The sequence below is a fragment of the Macaca nemestrina genome, chromosome 11 (genome assembly GCF_043159975.1).
Source record: "Macaca nemestrina isolate mMacNem1 chromosome 11, mMacNem.hap1, whole genome shotgun sequence".
NCBI lineage: Eukaryota > Metazoa > Chordata > Mammalia > Primates > Cercopithecidae > Macaca > Macaca nemestrina.
The window spans coordinates 42,463,121-42,470,988 of record NC_092135.1 but is presented as its reverse complement, the minus strand read 5'-3'; the positions used below and the strand labels follow the sequence as shown (position 1 = coordinate 42,470,988).

The following is a 7,868-nucleotide window of genomic DNA, read 5'->3' as shown; positions in this document are numbered from 1 at the left end:
TGATAATGTCCCACGTTCAGTATTTGTATATTAAGGACTGTCAGTTACATTTAGTGTATTCATTCATTGGAATCCGTTGTTAATCTGCATGCAACTGATTTCAGGGAAGCAAAGTGATCAGAAGAAGTCAAAGTTAACATAACAATTCATTTTCTACAAAAAAAAAAAAAAAAAAAAAAAAAAACCAGCCCAAGACGTTATGGGTCCAAATTTCAAAGCAAGTTACTGTATTTGCTAGTTTTAAGTCACACTTGGCAGTTTTTCCAAACACAGTGGTCAGGAACTGAAAAAAATAAACATGTGTTTCCAGGATTTTCTTTTCACATGCCACACAAAAAGTAACGTTACAGCTATGTTTTCACTCCCTTTAAAAAGTGCCTCTTAAAGAAGAAATATTTGCTGTTTGTGTTATTTTTAGGTAGATTTTTACAAAATAACATTAAAGGGCAAGATAAATATTACTTTCACTGTATGAATGAAAGTTGAAACTTCCCAAAGGGATTTCTTGAAAAATCTGATTTATCATTATGCGATGATGTTTTGTATTTTAAGTCTCATACTTAAATTCACAATACTTGGCACTTTTCACTTTCCAGGTGCCTTAAACAAAAGTCTAATGCCATTCCCATTTTGCTGAAAGAATAACTGAGGTAAAGCAAATTTATGACTTTCCTGGGGCTTACTGAAGTCTTAGCTGCTGTAGAAGGATGAAAGTTCACAGGTGTAGTTCTTATTCAAGACAGAGGAAACGGTCAATCATAAAGTGGGATTTCAGCAGTATATAAAGGTCTCCAGACCCAAAAATATCTCCGTTATTAGTTGGCCAGGTGGCCTAAATCTTCACTCCAACCTTCCCACCCCATCTAAAGCATTGCCTTGAAAAGTTCTGACCTGTTAAAATGTAAATATTATAACTTGGAGGTATAACAATATCAGTCGTCAACTCAGTAGGAAGCATTTATTTCTCCATTTCCTAACAAAAATCTGGGCCTAAAGAGAATAGGACCTAGGGCAGAAAGCGAGTTGGGTAGAGAATAAAGGATGAAAAGTATTCAGTGTGGAGTCTTTCTTAGGGAGATTGGGTGTCAGTAGAGACTGTAGGCGGCTGTGGATAATGGTATGATCCTGTCGCCTGGTTGAGGAAGGAGAAGATGAAAGGATGTTAACATAAATTTATCCAGGCAGGATTGGTGGTGGATGATAGCATAAAGTAAACTTATTCAGGCAGGACAGATGGTATCAGGAATGTTTGCAGAAGAAAGCATAATTGGAAAGAGTTATAAAATACAAGGAGAAAAGCATTGATCATGCTCCTTGGTGTTTACCCAAATGAGTTGAAAACTTATGTCCATGCAAAATCCTGCATAAAGATGTTAAGCCGGACGCAGTGGCTCACACCTGTAATCCCAGAACTTTGGGAGGCCAGTGAAGGTGGATTGCTTGAGTCCAAGAGTTTGAGACCAACCTAGGCAACATGCCAAAACCTCATCTCTACAAAAAATACAAAAATTGGTGAAACCCCATCTCTACAAAAAAAAAAAAAAAAAAAAAAAAATACAAAAATTAGCCAGGTATGGTGACTCATGCCTGTGGTCCCAGCTACTTGGGAGGTTGAGGTGGGAGAGGATCACCTGAGCCCGGGGAGGTCAACGCTGCAGTGAGCTGTGATCATGCCACTGCCACCGCACTCCAGCCTGGGCAACAGAGTAGAATCCTGCCTCAAAAAAAAAAAAAAAAAAAAAAAGATCTTTATAGCAGATTTACGCACAATTGCCACAATTTGGAAAAGCAACCAAGATGTCATTAAGTAGGTGAATGGATAAATTATGGTACATCCAGACAATGGAATATTATACAGCAGTAAAAAGAATAAGCTAGCAAGCCACGAAAAGCCATAGAGGAAATTTAAATACATAATACTAAGTGAAAGAAACCAATATGAAAAGGCTATGTATTGTATAAATCCAGTTATATGACATTCTGGGAAAGGCAAATGCCAATATTTAGAGACAGGAGAAAGACCAGTGGTTACCAGAAGTTAAGGGGGAAGGTGGGATGAATAGGAGGAGCACAGAGGATATTTTAGGCAGTGAAACTATTCTGTAAGATACTACGAAGGTGAATACATATCATTATACATTTACCAAAGCCCATAGAATGTACTACACCAAGAGTTATCCCTAATGTAAACTATGGAATTTGACTGATAATGGTGTGTCAATACAGGTTCATGAATTAACAAATGTATCACTCTGGGGTGGGATGGAGATAGTCGGGAGGCCTGTGAGTGTGTGGGGCAGAAGGTATGTGGGAACTCTCTGTACTTTCCTTTCAATTTGGCTGTGAACCGAAAATGGTTAAAAAAACTTAAGTCTATTAAAAAGAAAGCAACTGTTCAACTACTTTGTCTATGATGGTCTTTCTTAACCTTTACTTTGTTTTTGGTTTTGTTGTTTGTTTGGGGGATTTTTGTTATCGTCGTTGTTTTTCAGTTATGGACTACTTTGAGACTCCAATGAACGCCATATGCCATATTATCTCACAGAAAAAAAAAAATATGTACATCCACACATTCTTATAAAATAATGCATACAACTCAGGTGTTCACAAACTCCCTGAAATTCATTCATAAAACTAATGCTAGCTAATTTTATGGCATACTGCAAAGTGCCAAGCCATTTGTTAAGCACTATATCATGCTCCATCTCATTTCATCCAAGCCACAACCCTGTAAGGTGAATATTATTATCATCCCTGTTTGCAGATAAGGAAATTTGATTGCAGGAAGTTTTTGTATGTTTGTTTGTTTTATTTTGTTTTTAACAGCTGCTGAATGTTAGAGCTGGTATTCCAATGTGGGCTGATCCCAAGGGCTGATCCCATGTTCTTTAACATTCCCTACCAGGCAGTCCAGCTCTGGCAGATCACAGACCATAGCTAAGCACCTCTTGTTTAAGAACAGGTTAGTTCACCATTATGTTATATCCCCAAGCTCCTATTTCTGATATCAGTGAAATGTCCAGTACCAGTGTCTGGAGATTTCACAGAGCTGGGCCTGCATTGGCCTAGAAAATTATCATTTGCCCTTGGTTCAATTTCCACAACTGACCCACCTCTAGCCCCTGCTACCCTAGCAGGTCATAGGTGAGAGGCAAAGCAGAATTTCTCTGTATTTACCTGAGAGCAGAGAACTTGGATTATGGTAAATTATTGCCACAGAAAATTAAAAGATTTGATCGGCTCAATGTAAGACTCAATGTTAGTGGCTGAGAAACAGTATTCCACAGTCAACAGAGATTCACACTAGCTAACACACGAACACATACATCAATAACAATTCACAAATACTGAGCAAATTGAGTCAGGCATGAATAAATGAAATAGAGGACAAAAATAAATTCCCATATATTATTATGGCACAGAAGGAGCCCTCACAACCCCCTTCAGCCTCAACTTTCCGGCTCCGAGATGTACATACAGTGTTTCTCTTAGGCTAAGCCAATACAGCTCACCACTTGATGTCTCAGAAACATATCTAACCCACGATGTGAAACACAGAATATACCATTTCCCTTCTAGACATGTTTCTCTGCCTAATTTTCAAATTTCAATGAATGAAATCACTCACCACCAAGCCAAAAAGTCAGATACATAAATGCCATTCTGAGAACCTTCTCCTCTCTCATCCCCAACATTTAAATTTCACATGCCCTGTTGAGGCTCTCCTACTATTTGCTGGGAATGCTACAATAGACTCCCAATTGGACTAGCCACCACCAGCCTCAACTCCATCCCCAAGTCTCTTCTCTACACTGTCAGATGAATTATTATTCTAAAGTATTGTTCTCTTACTCAAAATTCTCAGTATTTTCTCATTGGTTGCAGATGGCATCCAAAGCTTTCAGAATGTCCTAACAAGTCCTAATTTCCATAAATTCCAACTCTATATTACAATCACACCAAACCATGGGCACCATTTTCTTTTTCTCAATGCACTTGCACAGTGAACTTTACCTGCCCTATAGCACACGCCACCCACAAAATCCTCCCCTTCCCACTACTCCAGCCAGGACGCTTTACCGACTCCATCATGACCTACATAACTTCAAGTTCTTCAAAGTTCAACTCTAACATTGCCTCTTAGAAGTCTTCTCCAAAAGCCCAACGTGGATCAGGAGTCTTCAATGCTGGATGGCCAAATAGGTCTTCAGTGCTAGATGATCATAAAGCTGAGAAAAAAAAAATTTGAAATCATTTCATTGGTCTGTGTGCAGTGGCTCACACCTGTAATCCCAGCACTTTGGGAGACCGAAGTGGGTGTATCACTTGAGGTCAGGAGTTCAAGACCAGCCTGGCCAATATGGTGAAACTCTGTCTCTACTAAAAATACAAAAAATTAGCTGGGTGTGGTGGCAGGTACCTGTAATCCCAGCTACTTGGGAGGCTGAGACAAGGGAATCACTGGAAATCGCCTTAGGAGGCACCCCACCCAGTGAGCCGAAATCATGTCATTGCATTCCATCCTGGGCAACAGAGTGAGACTTCATCTCAAAAACACAAAAACAAAAACAAAAGCAAAAAATCATTTTATTTAAAATTTTTTTTTGAAAACAACGAAATATCTGGGCAAAACGGAAACTCTGTTGGTCTTCATTGCACTGACTTTATGGTTTGACATTGTTTTTATGTTTAATTACCAAGGAAAACAACATAATCTTTTCAGTGGTCAAGGCCTTAAAAATCTTGCACACTCTGACTCCCCTCCTCAGTGCTCCCATATGCAAGATCACCTCTATAACTGCTGCTTTTCTTGAGCATCACCTCAACTAGAATGTGAATTCCTCCTGAACAGGAACTATGTCTTTCCTTTTTTATACCCAGTGGCCATTACAATGCCTGGAAAATACTACGAGGTCAATAAGTGCTTATAGAGAGAAGGAAAGGGGGAAGGAGGGAGCAAGAGAGGATAGAAGGAAAGAAAGGAGAGACAGAAGGGAGAAGAAAAGAAGTTCCTCCTAGCCCTGAGATCCTTCTAATTTTGAAACTGAATTTTCAGAGCCTCTTTTGCCCTCAGTAGCTTTGTTAGCAGCATACAGGAAAGTAGCTTTGAACTCTTGGGCAACCCCCAAGGCAGTAAAATCAAGTCCTTGCCAAACCCAGTCTACTCCAAGGATGAGTTGATTGTTTTATGGCACTGACCTAGCCTTTCAAAGTGAACCCAATCTCAACTGACTTTGAACTCCCACAAGAGTCACTGTCCTTGACTGTCTCTGAACTGCTGGGTTCCCAATACATACATCAAAATAGTCTCTGGGCCACTAGGGTCCTCAGGGTTTTTTTTAACCAGAGGATCCCAGAGGCTGGGCAGCCCCACATGCCAACTTCCAAAAAAGTCTTACCCTGGGACCACTCAGCAGATGGTCCTAATAGTGAGCTGCACTCACACCAAACCATGGGTAATGTTCTGCCCTTTCCTCTGAAACCCTATTTGCACAATGACAAAATCTTACAAGTATGGCGCATATTGCATCATTAGCCAACAGGTCATGGGGCCCTTTTGTCCGTTAAAAAAAAATAAAAGGCTAAACTGAGACGTATGCTAAATGAGAGCCAAAGTATTTTGAAAAGTTATAACGAATTCTTATGAAAGAAATTATATTATGCATAATATAAACATCTGTATTTAAGGAAGATAATGGTTTAGCTCCAGGAGATAATAGCTAAGCAGTGATGACTTAAGCAAATGTTATATAATTAATGGAAATAAAAATTATATACTATTACAGTTAAGGGATGCTTGGGAGAATGGGACAAGAGGTAACTCATATCAACAGACTCAGCGCACTAAAGAGAATTAAAGCTTCCATGAAACAGACTTCCCCAAAGAGGAAATCTACAAAAAGATCAAACTTCCTGAGGTTCAAAGATGTTAAATTCTACCATTTAAGCCCCATTACACATATAGTTACTGGCAATAGCCATTTCTTACCTTCAACAGCATCAATTCACCTCTTAAACTGAGATATTTAAAGGCAGGCTGCTGGCCTGGTGTCTTGGATGGCAGATCACAGAGTTCCAAAGCCCTTAAGATGCTGTAGCACTAGTTCTTACTAAGTCGTAATTAACTTCATTGGGAGTTACAGGATAGCAGCTTAGAACAGAATTTGGCTGAACATTTTTAGTATTCTTCCACTTGGTAATTACTACTTCAATGGGAATTTCAAGTAAGAAACAGAGGGCAGAATTCGGACCACAAAGAGAAGTACATCAAGTAACTGGCCCAATTTATAATGCCAATAACAGAGTGTATTAAAATCTCCCATGAAACATCCCCATTAATGCATCAATTCCATTGTGAGTGTAAATTGAACCCCAAACTGATTACCCAGGTTCTGTACTAAGTCCCCATGAAGGGCAATGTGTAGAGGTGAATATGGCTGGGGAATGGCTCCATATACCAGATAACCACCCTAGAAGGGCAATTATGTAAAAGCCAAGTAAAGAGCTGGACACTGTTGGACAGTTTAACCACATAATAAATTCTTAGGAGCCATCACAGCTCCCGTCTGGGCATTAAATATCTGAAGAATAAGATTAGGCCACTAAGATTTGGGCTTGTGCTTCAAAATGAAAATCCAATGCTAAGTTCAGAATTATACATATAATGATAGTTACACATTACAAAACTTCAAATTATACAATATACAACTTTTCACTACCATTAATTGTGGAACATAACATTTCCTGAAACTCTATCATAATTCTCCTTCAAAAGTGTTTATATTGTACATGACCTAATTTTTATCATAAAAACTGAGACTTAAATTTTTGGCTTGCTTGCTTTAAATTATAGTATTTAGCTGGAAACTAATTTTAGGGTATTATCAATTTGACATTTGAGTTTAAAGTACACTGAAAAAATACAACCTTATGCAGAGTATAGAAAGATTATATTTTTAAAATACATTCTCTTCTTTGCTACCTGTGTTCCTCTAAGTAATTCACCTGAGGCACTTAAGAAAAGACTTAATACATTTCCTGAGGGCCAATCCACAATCCCCTTGATGTGGTGTCTGGCCAAACTTTCAATTGAAGGCCATTAACACCACTTCTCCAACCAGCCTTGAGCTAACTCTCCCCCGTCCTCAAGTCTTGAAGTTCACCAACCCCCAGCAGCCCCCATTTCTGGGTGGCCATAGCATTGAGAAACAAAAGAAAAATCATAGCAACATGCCCTACCAAGTAAAGCAGACTGCACTCCATAGGCCAGCCCACTCATCAATGCACCATGTTTGTTAACATTCTGAAAGACATTTGTGCAGAGAACAAATTGACGGAGCTCATGTTTATATCAGAAATCTCAGAAATGGCAGGGGATTTATTCGTGGAATCTTAACACCCATTCAGACTGTCATAAAACACAAAGGACCAGATTCAATAAAAACTCTGTCCAACTTCCACAACACTAAAGTCTGTGCGAGCCTTCAAAACAAAATCAATTTTTCCAGCTTCGCAAAGGGCTGTTCAGACTTCGGTAGCATGGAAGCCAGCTGGGGCATTTCCTAACTCATCCCCTAAATTAGTTTCAAAAGTAGTTTTGAAGACCACATTTGATCAGAAGAATTTGCACGCTTTCCTCTCTCTCACTCTCTCCCTTTCTCCTCTTTTTCCCCCTTTTTAAAAAACACATTTCATAGTACATCACATGGAGAGCAAACAACAGAACTGCAGCATATGTCTCATGCAGTTAAAAGCTTCAAAACTGGCCTGTAAAACGGAATTCTTTGGTACACAGTGAAAAAATATTTTTTGATTCCATAATCCATACTGCAGGAAAGTTGGGTGTAATCATTTTTAAAAGTTGCTGT

At 39.0% G+C, this 7,868-nt stretch overlaps 1 long non-coding RNA gene across 1 annotated transcript in view; it reads right to left on the bottom strand.

The window, feature by feature from the left end:
• Window positions 1–4,216: 4,216 nt before the first annotated feature.
• Window positions 4,217–7,868, bottom strand: part of LOC105492620 (uncharacterized) — an 89,452-nt gene continuing 85,800 nt past the window's right edge. Inside the window, exon 4 of the long non-coding RNA XR_011609743.1 lies at window positions 4,217–4,229. This is a non-coding gene — a long non-coding RNA (uncharacterized lncRNA). The remainder of the gene's footprint in view (window positions 4,230–7,868) is intronic.